Source organism: Halichoerus grypus, chromosome 9 (genome assembly GCF_964656455.1).
Source record: "Halichoerus grypus chromosome 9, mHalGry1.hap1.1, whole genome shotgun sequence".
Taxonomy (NCBI): Eukaryota; Metazoa; Chordata; class Mammalia; order Carnivora; family Phocidae; genus Halichoerus; species Halichoerus grypus.
In genome coordinates, this window is record NC_135720.1 from 37,017,046 (window position 1) to 37,031,128 (window position 14,083).

Consider the following 14,083-nt stretch of genomic DNA (forward strand, 5'->3'; position numbering starts at 1 on the left):
GTGACTCAACTGCCTTGAATTCTGTTCTCCAAATTTCAGCCTTTCATAGCTCTGCTATAACAAGCCTCTTTTTAAGGAAATTCTCCAAGAAAGTTGGATCAACTTAAATCGATTTCGTATTAATGGCTAATGCAAGATAGCAAGAGACAGATTCCAGATACAACACAAAAATTATTTATAGGAGAAATATGATTGTGAAGTCATCATTCGGTGAACAGGTACTAAGCTCCAACCACACGCATAAGACCATTCTAGGCATGATGGGAGAATACAAAGATGAAGAAAACCCATTCCGATTTACAGAGGTTTAAAGACAGAGCCACAAAAACAGCACCATTGCCCTAATGTCTATTATTATCATGCTACCTAAAGTATCTGATTCTCATGAGAAAGAAATTAAAATCTAATTTATCCAGGCTTTTGAAATCAGGGAGAGCATGATCTAATGATGTAAGCAATTGGCTAGGACTGAGAGGATCTGGAGTCTAACTTCAATCTGCTGCCAACTGAGAGTTGGAGAGGAGCTGATTACAGATGTAGGTAACATCATAAAGGGATCCACAGAACGGTATTCCATTGTGTAGATACAGAAAGTACAGTTTTCTGGGATTATACAGAACTGATCAGGCCCCAGAGAAGACTGAAACTAGTAAGACTTAAAATGGACAGACTGGCAAGCTAGAATACCACTTTACCAATTTGCACTGACATATCAGGTTAGTTGTCAATGAACCTAAAATTCTATAGGTCTACTGGCCCCAAAGAAAGACTACACCAAAAAATAAAATACTCTACTCTGCAGTCAAGAGTTAATTTCAAAGAGAACCAGAATTTTTTTTTACTGGTTACACATGGCAAACTCTTCTCTCTTTGCTGGCTCATCATTTTGTACAAAAAAAAACTTGGCCTGTTTATCAAAGTCACTCAATGTTTGATGTCAGCTTGACTCCAGTTTTATCTCTTCTCTCTCACGTGCCTGCCCTTAACCCCCCAAAAACCAATCTCCAATCACACAAAATCTGCAGTTCTTTCCTCAATAAGCCATGCTTTCATATGCCTCCATGCCTTAACAAATGGCTGAGAACAATTAGAAAGTTCTCCCCTTATCTCCTTATACTGCAAGACTTAGATTAAGCTTCTTCTCCCATGTGAAAAATTTCCTGATTCTTTCCTCTTGCCCACTTAAACCTGGGCCCAGGAGACTTAGTTGTTCCCATTATAATACATTCATATCTCTGTTGTAGCAGGTATCCCACTCAAATTATTTTTGATATTTGGTTTCTCTACCCTTCCCCAATCCCCACAGGACCATGAACCCCACAAGGACAAGAATAGAGACCACATTTCTCAACTCTGAATGTACAGACCTAGCACTTGGCATCTTCAAAATGATCTTCAAAAAATGTTTGCCGACTGAATAAAGTGAGTCTACACTGAAAGCCAAGTTGGTGTCAGAAGGTTACATGGCAAACAAAGAGAAAAAAAGCAAGGGAATCAAATATTCCTAATGAACACGGTCATCCAGCAATTCTGGCATTATGCAGTCAACTCCATTCTAGGACATTATCTCCCACAACGACTAGTGTGGCCACAGCTTCCTCTCCCTTAGACTATGTTTGAAACTTTGACAAGTTTCTGCAAATAATTCAACTCTTCATCAATCTTCAGTAGACAATATAACTGAAGAGATTAGTTTCCAGGTCTGTACTCCTCAGCAAAGACTTGATGTTTAAATGACCACATTGGAGGGCCAGTCTCATCCAACACATGCTGATTATTATTAGCATCCAATTCCAAATATTACTAGTATGTGACATTCTAAGCACGTTGTCCTTAAAATCTAGAGGCGAATTCTATAAGCTTAGAGCCAGCCCTAACTACCTGGAAAAGTGTGATCTTGAAGAAATAACTTGACCTCTCTGTGTTTTTATGAATTTATGTAGAGTGAAAATAATGAGTTAGGGTTACGGTTAGTTAGAATCATCTTATTTTTTTTTAAGATTTTATTTATTTATTTGAGAGAGAGCAGAGAGCACAAGCTGGGAGGGGTGGGCAGAGGGAGAGGGAGAAGCAGACTCCCGCTGATCAGGGAGCCCAATGTGGGCTCGATCCCAGGACCCTGAGATCATGACCTGAGCTGAAGGCAGATGCTTAACCGAGCCCCAGAATCATCTTTCTTTTTTCTTCTTTTCTTTTTTTTTTTCTTAGCTATACAATAAACATTTATTGGACAAAATTATTAGCAAGCTGCAGAAAAACAGTTCATACTGTTTGGTATACTCATGAAATTCCAATTTTGTGTTTCTTTAGATGCACCAACCTTTGCATCAAAGGTTCTCTCCAGGCAGAAGCAACAACACCTGGAGGCATAATTTTTACCTTGTAGCCTGCAATAGGCAATTAAAACCTTCCAAAATCAGTCCCGGATTTCACTCTAAATGCCATTCTAAAAGGAAGAGGGTGTAGAGTTTACCAGATCTATGCCCTGTTTCTAAGGGAGGGGAATATCCTCAAAATATTTAGGCAGTTCACGTGTATCAAATGTCACCAATTTCAACAAGAGCCCATTTCTAACATCTGTTACCTAAAGGAGTATCTGTTATATAATAGGAATAGCTTCGGAAGGGCTTTTAGTAGCTGCTTTGGGAGTGTGACCTTTCTGATTAAACACTAGCTGATCACTCCTAGAACTAACATTTTAATAAATAAAAGAATGTAAGCTCCATGAAGGCAAGGATTTTTGTCTTTTTTGCTCACTACTGTACCTGGCCCAGAATAAGTGCTTAAATATCTGTTGAAATGACTTTGCTGAAGTATTTAAGGTACAGACATTATAAAAACAAAAAAACAAAGCAGACAAACAAACATGTTCTGGCCACAAGTATTCTTAATGCAACCACAATAATAAAAAATAGGTTTCAGACACAGTCCTATTTTAGGGGAGTTCAAGAACTTAAAAGGAAGCGAGGAGAAGCATCCAGGTAAGAGGACATGCACACTAGATTTCCAATGTTGGATATTATATACTTTCTCTGAGATTGTATCAATCTGGCAACCATAACAGAGGCCCACTTTAATCTAAAAATTAAACTGGGACTTACAGCCAATACATTGTGGGCCTGCATTTTCTGTATAGTTCTTAACTCCTTTTTCTCAAAATCCTTCCCTTACTCTTGAGTAATTTATTTTTAAATACTTCACCTTAATATTTCACCACATTTTTGCATCATACTAAACCCTGGCTAGCCCTTAAAATGTTAAAGGCAAGACATTACCATATTTCTTAATGAATACATTAAACCTTTATGTATAAATGCTTTAGTATTCAGCCCCTGTAAAGCCATCAGATGTTTGAAAAGTTTTTAAACATGAATCAAAGAGTCTAATTTTAAGAACTTAGCTATGAATGGGTGAGATCATTACCCATTTAATATAGTTCCCAAAAGGAGTAACAAGAGTATGTAAAATGGAAAAAAAAAGTCCCTCGGAGTTTGAAATTCTGTTGCACAATTCTGTCTTCTTTGTTCAAGAAGTCTGTAGTCATTTTCAGAATCCACTCCTGGAGCCAATTTCTTAATCTAGACATCAGGCAACCCATTCATGGTAAAAGATACCCAAAGATAAACAACACCACTTCAAAGAGGATGAAGAGCCAGAGATCCAACCGGTAGGAATGTTTTGAAAACCGGTCGGCCCTGGATTGAGAGTCCACTTTGTGGTTATGATGCTGCTGCCACCTCCCAGCTTCCTCCAAGCCCAGCCGCTCCCAGGACCGTCCAGACCATCTTCGGCAGCTGTGCCCGCCACGATCCCAGAATCATCTTATTTTAAACATGAGAAAATTAAGGCCATGAAAATAGTTACTAGTATCTATATCCGATTCTTCGTCCAGGCTTCTTTCACTAAAAGCAGATCTCTACCTGCCTTACAAAGTCACCGTGAGGGTAAAATAAGGCAGAATGTACTGGCAGAGGAGACACATGTGAGAATTCTTTGAAAAGACTCTATAATATCCTTGTTATTAACTAAGTAGAAAACAGACCACGATTAATGTGACCTACGGTATTCACCCCAAGAATGTTCTTGAACATTCAGCTCACACATACTAATTAAAAACTACAAAAAAGGGACCATTGTCTTGTTTCTTTCTACATTTAAACCCCGGCCAGGCCTGGGTGAGATCCCTGGCATTCTCCATGCCCACCAACCAGGGAACAGCCTTTCCTCTGGCATGCCTATTATGTCCCCAGGTTTGGGCACAAAGCCTTTGGAAGACACAACAGACCAGAGGTTTTCTATGTCTCAATGGCAAAATCACGAGTATCAAATCTAGGTAACCAGAGCGGTAGTTTTAAAGCTCCTTGAGACTATGTTGACACTGACATGTAAATTTGCCATATATAAAATAGTCCCATATAACATTTTATACGGAGAATAAAATTTTAAAGGAGAAAATTTAAAGCAACAATTTTAAAGGAGAAAATTTCCCTTCTAAAGGAACATCCCTCTCCATCCTACTGGACATCTGCTTTTCTTTGACAAAGTTTCTAACTCCACACAGGATTTAAGGACACTACCATGTTCAAAATGACACATGAGATTTTATTACTCTAAGAGACACAAACAAAATTAAATCGCTATGGATATGAGACTAGTCACCCCCAGGTATATGTCACCAAAAAAAAAAAAGTAGTCAGGGCCGAGTTCAATAAGACAGCTCTACTATTTTGTTTGCTGATGTCCCATGTATACAATCACTTTTTCCATTATACCACTCGGCTTAGATAACCATGAATCAAGAACCAACTGCTCAAGAACATACCACCAAAAGTCAGCTCAAGAATATAGTTTCAGAAAGCATTCAGTCCTCCTACTGCTTACATGATACTTTGGAAAAACTCTATAGAGCCAAGTGAAGCATCTTGGATAAGTCTACTAACTCAGAAAATTTGCAATTATTCAGTGCTAATATTTAGAAATATAATTTATTTTTATATACTGACTTTATGTTCTACAAACTTGCTAAATTAACTTATTAGTTTTAGGAGATACATATGTCATATAGGCCTTATGCTATCCAAGTGCCTGACTGAGCGTACTGTCCCACGAACATGTGCTAATTCCATAATTAATTCTCTAAGAGAGTTAATCTTATTTTCTGTTTCTGAGTTCTTGAGCAAGTTCCAGCATCCAATTGATCAGCCAGGACCTGGACAAAAATATGTCCTATTATCTGAACTAGGGTACCAAATGAAACAATCTTGGCCAATGTACTAAAGACTGAAGCAGCATCACCCCTAGTTTGTCTGAAACCCTATTATAGTCATAAGAAGAAGCAATTACAAGTCCCCTCTACCAGTCTGCAAACTTCTCATCCTACATACTTACATTGCAGTTAATTATCTTTATAGTCAATTTATCTTAACATTCCAAATAAATAGCATGCAGAGAGTGTGTGGTGAAGTAGAAAAGCTAGTATAGAAATCAATTAGAGTCAAGTGTATTCTTCTGCCTCTTAGGTGTCTGAAGTTCAAACTAACCAATGTGATGGAGTCAACATGTTAGGAGAAATTACTAATTTGCTGTGTGTTTTTATTTTACCCACATAACTCAGATTTATGATCGACTAAATGTGAAGATAACTTATAAGACTCTCAAAATTATACTTGGACTTGTAAGGAAATAATTTAATACCTTCCTAGGAAAATATCTCCTTCTTCCCACCTCCATTAAATAAGCAATGTGGAAAATATTTCATAAGTAAGAAACAGTTCATGGGGCGGGTTAAAATATAAGATTCCTTTTCACACAAACTCTAACACATAAGAGATTTGAGTGAAAGGCCCAGAATACTTTGAGATAAACTTAGAAATTCTGCATGGTTTCTAGAACTGTGTCATTTAGCTCCAACAAGATTGGCAGAGCTCACATACTTTGAGTCACAACTTAAGAGTGTCATTTTTACTTATTTGTAAGAATTCCTGTATCCAGTTGATCCGCTAGCTAATAAATCTTTGGAAGCAGGACGATTGGATTGGTCAATGATTCAGAAACTTCTAGAAATCACCAAGACAAATGCCGGCATTCACAGTTGCCATGACTCTAAATATCAGAACAAAAATAAAGAAATAAACAAACATATGGACCAACCACTGAGAAGAGCAAAAAGCTCCAAACTGTATTCGTTATGCTCTCCAGCTCCCCCTTCTAACAAAGTTAGAAAACCAGGTGTGGTATTTGATTTAAAATTAAAACTAAAACTAAATCTACACAGAGAATTCAACCACTATGAGCAAGTAATTATGATTAATCATACCAAATAAAGTTTTTATTAGACTAAACCTGAATCACCTGAGTAACACTTTAATTGGCCATTTCATATTTCTTGCACAGCTTCTTAAATTTTGAAATCATACGATGGCATATAAATGTTTCTTAAGACTCATAAAGGTAGGTGATGAGTTATTTTTAACTCCTCTCTTCTGGGTAATTTAAACACACGGGATATGTATTAACAAGGTAAGAAGCTAGAATTTGAGCAAATTGCAAAGATCTCAAGAAATTGAATGAATTTCCATATGGTCATTTTAAGGCCAGAAAATACTGAAGGAAAGCAATCAATGTGTCTCAAGATGCACAACATTCTTTAGACGACAGATAACTGAGTTTCACCATTTCAACACAAGAGAAGGTAACTAGTGCTCCTTAGGCTTTTATATAAATAATTGCCACTCGAGGTCGCCATGTCCTTCAGGGTTGACCTACACAGTGCCAGGCAAATGGGACCTGACCCCATGCACCCAACAGCCATTGCCCCAAAATATTTCTCTTCAGTATGAGAGAACAAATCTGTTTCAAAGAAAAGCTTTCAGGAATGAGGCTACATTGTGATGCTGTTTCCCATATTTGCCGGGAATGGCCAGCAATCCCTGTACCAACGGATGAAAGATGACTCCCAACTTTGCTGAGAAAGAGAGGAGAAAGCAAGGGGGTCAACGCTCAGAGCTGAAGACCCTTTGCTCTTCTTTGCTCCTGCCTTCATTGGGTCCTTCAGGATAATCACAAATCCTTATCACTGTTTCTCAAGCATGTGATGTGTGACCAGGGGTCTTACTGGAACTACGAGGATCTGTTTATAGGAAAGATACGATATGCTAATCTGCGTGTTCTAAGAGTTCTGCTAAACATAGCCTAAGGGACAATGCACACATCTCTTAGATCACAGGCTAGCTGGTTGTTTGAGCTAAGAAAGTTTTGGGGAAGGCAACTCCCCGCAGCATTCCAACAGCAGAGTGGTCACGCAGGCCTGGGCATTCCAAAGGCCCACGCTCTTCTCCGAAAACTTCCCTGCCCCTAGCAGCCTCTGTGTTACATTTTAGCAAGCCAGGCTTTATGGATGACTTCATGCTCTACATTAACCCCAACACATATTAACAAACTAACACCTATACCCCACATGTATGGATTAATTCTTTCCCAAAATGGTTATTTTAGTCACAGACATCCCACAGATGAACATCAGGATAAACCAATCTTATGTACTAGAGTAAACAGTGATATTAGAATGTCTTGGTATATTAAATTTTAATATTACATAGAATATCAAAATTTCAAGAGAGATAAACTGTCTACATGAGACTTACATTCATACACAGACATACATACACACTGTTCCCAATGGCACTGAAAATCAACTAACTGCTTTCACAGAAGGCTTTATCTTTGTTTAACAGTAAATGGGCTTATTTACATATCTATACTTCTCTTAAAAAACTCTGAGGGTGACAGGTTTTCAAATGGAATAGAGATCTATTCAGATGAGGTTGAACATTTTGCTCAACGTTCACAGCATGGTCTGTCAGGTAAATTCCAATTTGTTTAATAATTCATTCAAAAATTCAACCATCCGTCTATTGAGCACATGCTATGTTCTAAGCACTGGGGATACAGGATCAAGAAGGAGCCCTGCCCCAAAGAAGCTTCCCACCGCAGAGGAGGGGCGGGTGAGAAAGGATCGCCACGAGAACTAAAGAAACTGTCACCAAGCAAGTCATAAGGTACAGCCTGAAGTGGGGAGACAAAGGAAAAAAGTTATTTAGTGCCCCAGGGTAGAGAGGAGACAGGGGTAGTGAAAACTGTTCAACAAGAGGAAAAATGCTTGAGCATCTTAAAAGATTGGCTGGAATGTGACCAGTAGACATGACTGCTCATGGGGTGGTGGGACAAGTAGGTAGAGCAGACAGCATGAGCATTCACAGAAGCTGAAACAGCACAGCATGGAACTGCTACAGAACTGGGAGTTGAACTATCAATAGAGTTCAACATAGAACAGCTGTGTGACTGACTATATTCTATAATTTCCTTATAATAAATAAACCATGCATTAAAGCCACATTGCTGCCCTTCCCCATCTTTTAATATGGAAAAAAAAAGATCCCACGAATTTTCTTTGAAATGTTACAAGATCATCCAAAACACATTCTAGTGGAAAGTTACAAACACAATTACAGTAGACAGTAGACATAAATTCATAAATGACTTACAGCTGAACTTAAATGAAGAGGAAACCCACTGCAATTTATGTCTTTTCCATCACCCTTGGATTTCAGGTTAAGGATTTCATTTAGGGTTTTACTCAGCAGCATCAGGTGGTAGAAGTTATTCCTGGAACGCAGTGTGAAGGTTAAAAGCTTTGACTTGCACGGATCTGGGTTTGATTCCTACCTTTGTTTCTCAGTAGCTATGTGATTCTGGGTAAGTTTTTTTTATCTTCTTGAGCCTGAATCTCCTTATGTATAAAACAGGTGTTATACAAGCACATGTCTCAAATGGATAATCTGATCATTAAATCAGATTATATGTAAAGAGCTTTGCAGAGAGTCTGGCATGTAGGGAGAGCTCAATAAATAATTTAAAAATAAGAACAAAACAATACGATATTGGTCTATACATGCAAGCAAAACTAGTAGTTTATGCAATTGTCCAAATAATTAAGAATTCTCATTCTTGAGAAAAAAAAAAACTAGCTATTTTAGATACGAAAAATAATATGGGTTTCAGATGAAAATGGTTTGGGGTTTGATTTTTCTAGCAAAGAGAGCCAATTCTCTTTCCTGTAAGCGTAGAGAAGCAACCTAAACTTCTTGGACTTGGATTCTCCCATTGTATTCTCTAGTTAAAAGTTGCCATATGGTTTATTATAAATAGATGAGTGAACTAAAAGTACCCAAGGAAGGGGATATTGGGATATTTGGGAAGCTGAAAAGCTCATGAACAGCAAGGCATACTTACTACTTAGAAGAAGCCCCCAGAAGCAGCTTCCACGGATACCTGGACGGAGTAGCACTGTGGATTGACTGACTCAACCGTTGATGGGATAGCACAGTGCTTTCCAACCCTGGCTATTAAAATCACCTGGGGATCCTTTTACACTCCCTTGTGTTTTCTGCCTAAATTGGTCTCAGTAGCAGCCCTGGCATCTGTATTTTTTCAATTCCTCATGTGATTCACATATGCATACAGGATTGAAAACCACTGGAGTGGCATCATGCCCACTTGTAATCTGGAAAACGAGAAAGAGAGAAAAGAAAATACTTGGTATGTACAGGGACACTTAAAATGGTCACATTCTGATTTTTGTTTCTGTTAATTTTGTAAGGGGAAAATCGTCTCTGTCATGAAGTATCTTTTGTTTAATTCAGTGTAACTGTAACGTTCACTGAGTGCTTGCTATGTGCACTGTACATTGTGCTAGTAACTATCAGGAATATGTTTTGGAAGTCAAGGATAGTTGTTGGCAGAGGGAATAATCTCATTAGGGAGCCAATATTTACACACAAAAACATAATCAGTGATAACTATAATACAATAATATCAACAATTGAATAGTCTGAATCTAAAGGTCTTGCAGAGATCAGGAGAAATGGGCACAGTGGCTGAATCTTGGGGAGTGCTTGGATGAAGCTGGGAGAAACTGAGACAAGTCTCAAACTGGTCAGATTTGTAAAAACAGAGAAGAAGGAATTTCAGCACTTCTTTTGGGGGAATGTATGCTGGGAAGAATCCAGTTTTCAACTCATCTTTCTAGCTGGGCCAATTTATCATGACCTAGTTTAAAAGGATGTCCAGCCTGCCCTTGGCCTCCCAGGAGACTCTGCTTCATAATTCGGTGCTTGTGTAGTATGTGAACACGTGCCATGATAAAATGACAGCCACAGGCTCTTTCTACAAAGGAAAGTCTCTGAGATCAGCTTACAGGGAAAAACAAAACCAAAAACGATGAAGCAAGCCTGTAGAAATGAGACATTTTTAAACTCTCAAATTTATTTCATTTTCATTCATTGCCCAAATGGGTTTCCTGATATTTTATTTTCTTGGCTAATGTTCTTTAGTTTATCATTTGTCTTCATTCTACAGTCTTGGTCTCTGGATTTGGTTATGTCTTCTCTTTAAAATGTTGGCAGTATTTAAAGTAGATTTTAATATTGGTTGAGGATTTTTTCTTCTTTAATTTGTGGTTGGGAAATGATCTGCTTTTTGTTTCAGGTTGTTTAATGTTTTCCAATATAATAGTCCTTCTTGCACCCCAGTGGGTTCATTTACAAAACATTTAATGCCATTTGTGTCTTTGAAGAACAGTGTATTCAGTTAGAACAAAAGTGAGTTCCTTCACAGAACTTGTGACAGCTTATAATTGTTAAACTACTAACTTGACTAGGTTTGTGAACTAATAAGGAGTAGGAAACTTTTGGATGTTTACTCTCTTCTTCCTTTTATTCATTAATTTATTCATTCAACGACTGTTTACGGAAACATCCTCTCTGTGGCAGGCACCAGGCTAGGCACAAGGAAGTCTCAGCTCCTGTCTCTAGGTAATTTATAATTCTTTGGGAAGTGGAGAGGAGAGAGAAAAATAAAGAGAGCTAAAACACAATGTGAATAATGCCATGATGAAGGTAAGCACAGGGAGCTATGGCAAGCTCAGAGGGAGAGCAGTCCCAACCCCAAGTGGTGCCTCTACTATAGTAAAAACAAAGGATTTTAGCTGCACAAAGAAGAGAGTAAGGCCACTGCAGACAGAGGAAGCAGTTTATACATGGCCTAAAGTCAAGAGATTTCATGAAGATAGTGTATGGAAGAAGTGACCCACAATAAGACTGAAGGCTAAGTCTGGAAGATCTAGAATGTGGAGTCAAAAAGTACGAGCCTAACCCTATAGACAATGTGGAATCACTGGAGCACTTTAAGTAAGAGATGCATGATCTGCCTTACCATGCAAAACAGTGAGGACAAGGAGAAGAGATGAAGTAGATGCAGTAATCTGAGTAAGAAATAAGGAGACTATGGACCACAGTGGTAGAAATTCATATGTTAACGAAGGGATGCATTGGAGAATCCGCTGGAAGTAGAACTGACAGGATACATGGAATGCTTTGATGAGGACGGACATGGGAATGGAGAAAGGCAGTCAAGGATGCTATCTGGGTTTCTAGCTTTAGCAACTACATGGATGCAACGCCACCAACCATTCTTCTCTTACACTCATTTGTGGCTTAAGTCATTTTTGCCCAGAACCAAGTTAAATAAATATGCTTAAGTAATAATGGGAAGTTTAAGTAATTCATTCACAATTCAAGAATAAAGTGGGCAAAATTTCACTTGTGGTTATATTTGTATGATGTCTGAATTGAGCACTTCTTAATTTAAATCTGTTACTTTTAAGTCAATCAGCACAGATATTGGAGACTAGAAAATGTACCCTCTTAAGGTGAGTGATCTAAGGATACATTCTCACAATCATTAAGACCATAGACCTCTGATATCACTTCTCATCCATTTGTTCAACCTCTGAGTCTAGAACAGAGAAAACAAGAAGGCATCTCCTTGAACACAGCCACGATGTCAACTGACTGAAGAATTCCGCTGTTCCAAGGATCGGCGTATTATAACATACTGATGCTATAGGCCTTCATGAGTAAAGGAAACACTGAGGCACACTGAGGGTCACAGGGAGCACCCTTTCTCATATTAAATATGTTTTTTTAAAAAGATTTTACTTAATTTATTTGAGCACGAGTGGGGGAGAGGCAGAGGGAGAGGGAGAAACAGACTCCCCACTGAGCATGGAGCTGGACATGGGGCTCAATCCCAGGACCCTGGGATCATGACCTGAGCCAAAGGCAGATGCCTAACCGACTGAGCCACCCAGGTGCTCCATTCATATTAAACATGTTATGCTGCCTCACATATCAAACATTTTTGTAATGTTTGATATGTTTAGAAGGTAAAGGAATTTGAAATGGCAAAAGAACCAAGAAAAATGGTAAAGGTCCTAGCCCTCCTATGAAATAAGAATGGGTGACTTTCCATTTCATGAATAACTAAGAAGTCCAAAGCATTTCCTGACAATATGTTAACTGGTACTCTGTGTCAGGAATGTGTAAGCTAGTGAAAAAGACATTTAGCGAATGATGAAAGGTGGCTGAAAATTCAGAAGAGGTAGGTACAGAGTACTATGGAAGTACATAGCAGAGGACTTCACTTAAGGGATCAAATCTATTGCAAAGGGTCCTAGAAATAACCCAGAGCAAAAGATGTTTGTACTTAAACCTAGGTCAACTGGGGTCAGGGAAAAGGGAGAATACTCCAGGAAGAAGGAAGGGTTAGAAACTACTATTGATAAACTCAGTAATGGTGCCTGGATTGCCTCATCAAGAGAAATGATGAATGGGATATCAGTTTGTCAAGGACTGAAAGCACATCAGAAAATGAAACTCCTAAAGAAGCTGAGGCTTCCAAAAAGAATGCTCAACAAAAATCATGGTTAAAAACAGGATTGTTAAAGGAAAAGTAAGATCAAAGGATTAGGGTGAATCTTTGCACCTGCTTCTGCATTATCTGGTGAAAGCAGTGATCTTTGAATTGAAAACTGGAAAATTAAATAAGAGGATATGAAATTCTAAAATGGTGAAAACTAAAATGAAGTTTAGTGTCTCATGGTTCATTTCTAGAACAATGAGAAACCTGATATAAAGTAGGTCAAAACTGACAATAGTTAAAGAATCTGGGAGAATAGAGAACATGCTTAAAGACTAATTTTCCAAATGAAAAAAGCAAATGAACATGAGGGGCACCTGGGTGGCTCAGACTCTTTGGTTTCTCGGTCACGAGATCAAGCCCTACGTTGGACTCTGCACTCAGCACACAGTCTGCTTTAGCTTCAGATTCTCTCTCCCTTCCCCTCTGCCTCCCCCCACTCCACACGCACGTGTTTTCTCTCTCTCTCTCTCAAATAAAAAAAATATATATTTAAAAAGTGAACATGATAACGATTTGGAGCAAGATTCTACAGGGTGGCAACCAAGCTTTCAAAGAAGAGTACACATAGTGAATGGTTAATTCATATTACATTATCATGTGTATATTACATACACAATTGATAGTACATTACAATATACAATATTGAAATTACTGTAAAATACACAACAATATGCATTGATAATATATTATAATACATTACATCACAATAACATTGTCTACTGTATTACCCAGGATTCAGAGAAACAGAACAGTGGGTATATATATCATAGTCACCTCTAAGTAGGGCTGTCATGATGCAGCTGTCTATTTTCTGTGGTATCAGCATAACATTCAGAACCTTCTGTAAACGAGGCTCAAGATTTTTCTTCCTTGTTCAGTTGGTTGTAAGAACTCCACTGGGCATCATAGGAATGACCTGAGGGTGAGGAGGCAATGCAACAGGAGTCCATTTTGAAAGAGTCTGAACCACCTGCTAGAGCAACTTACTAGGACCTTCTAGACCTGCCCAAGTCTCTTATTCATCCTCTCCACTTGACGATAGATTGTCCTGTACACACCCAACCTTGTGACGAGGTGGGTCAGACAATAACCAATTCATGATGGGAAGCTCAAGCCACACAGTCACTTGGTGTCCTACAGCATTCTGTCTCTACACGATGCAGTAGCAAGCCAGAAGCTGTTTTCAAGAGAATAATTACTTGCAGAGTAATTCTACAAATCTGTGCCTACAGATTTGCAACCTAGAGATCTACTTGCCAGAAGT

At 38.5% G+C, this 14,083-nt stretch overlaps 1 long non-coding RNA gene across 1 annotated transcript; it reads right to left on the minus strand.

Moving 5' to 3' along the window:
* Window positions 1–7,680: 7,680 nt before the first annotated feature.
* On the minus strand, window positions 7,681–13,731 carry LOC144378957 (uncharacterized). Its single transcript, XR_013440902.1, has 3 exons — window positions 13,594–13,731; window positions 9,292–9,562; window positions 7,681–8,664 (listed from the first exon to the last, which is right to left on the minus strand). It is a non-coding gene; the product is annotated as an uncharacterized LOC144378957 (long non-coding RNA).
* Between the last annotated feature and the right edge of the window lie 352 nt (window positions 13,732–14,083).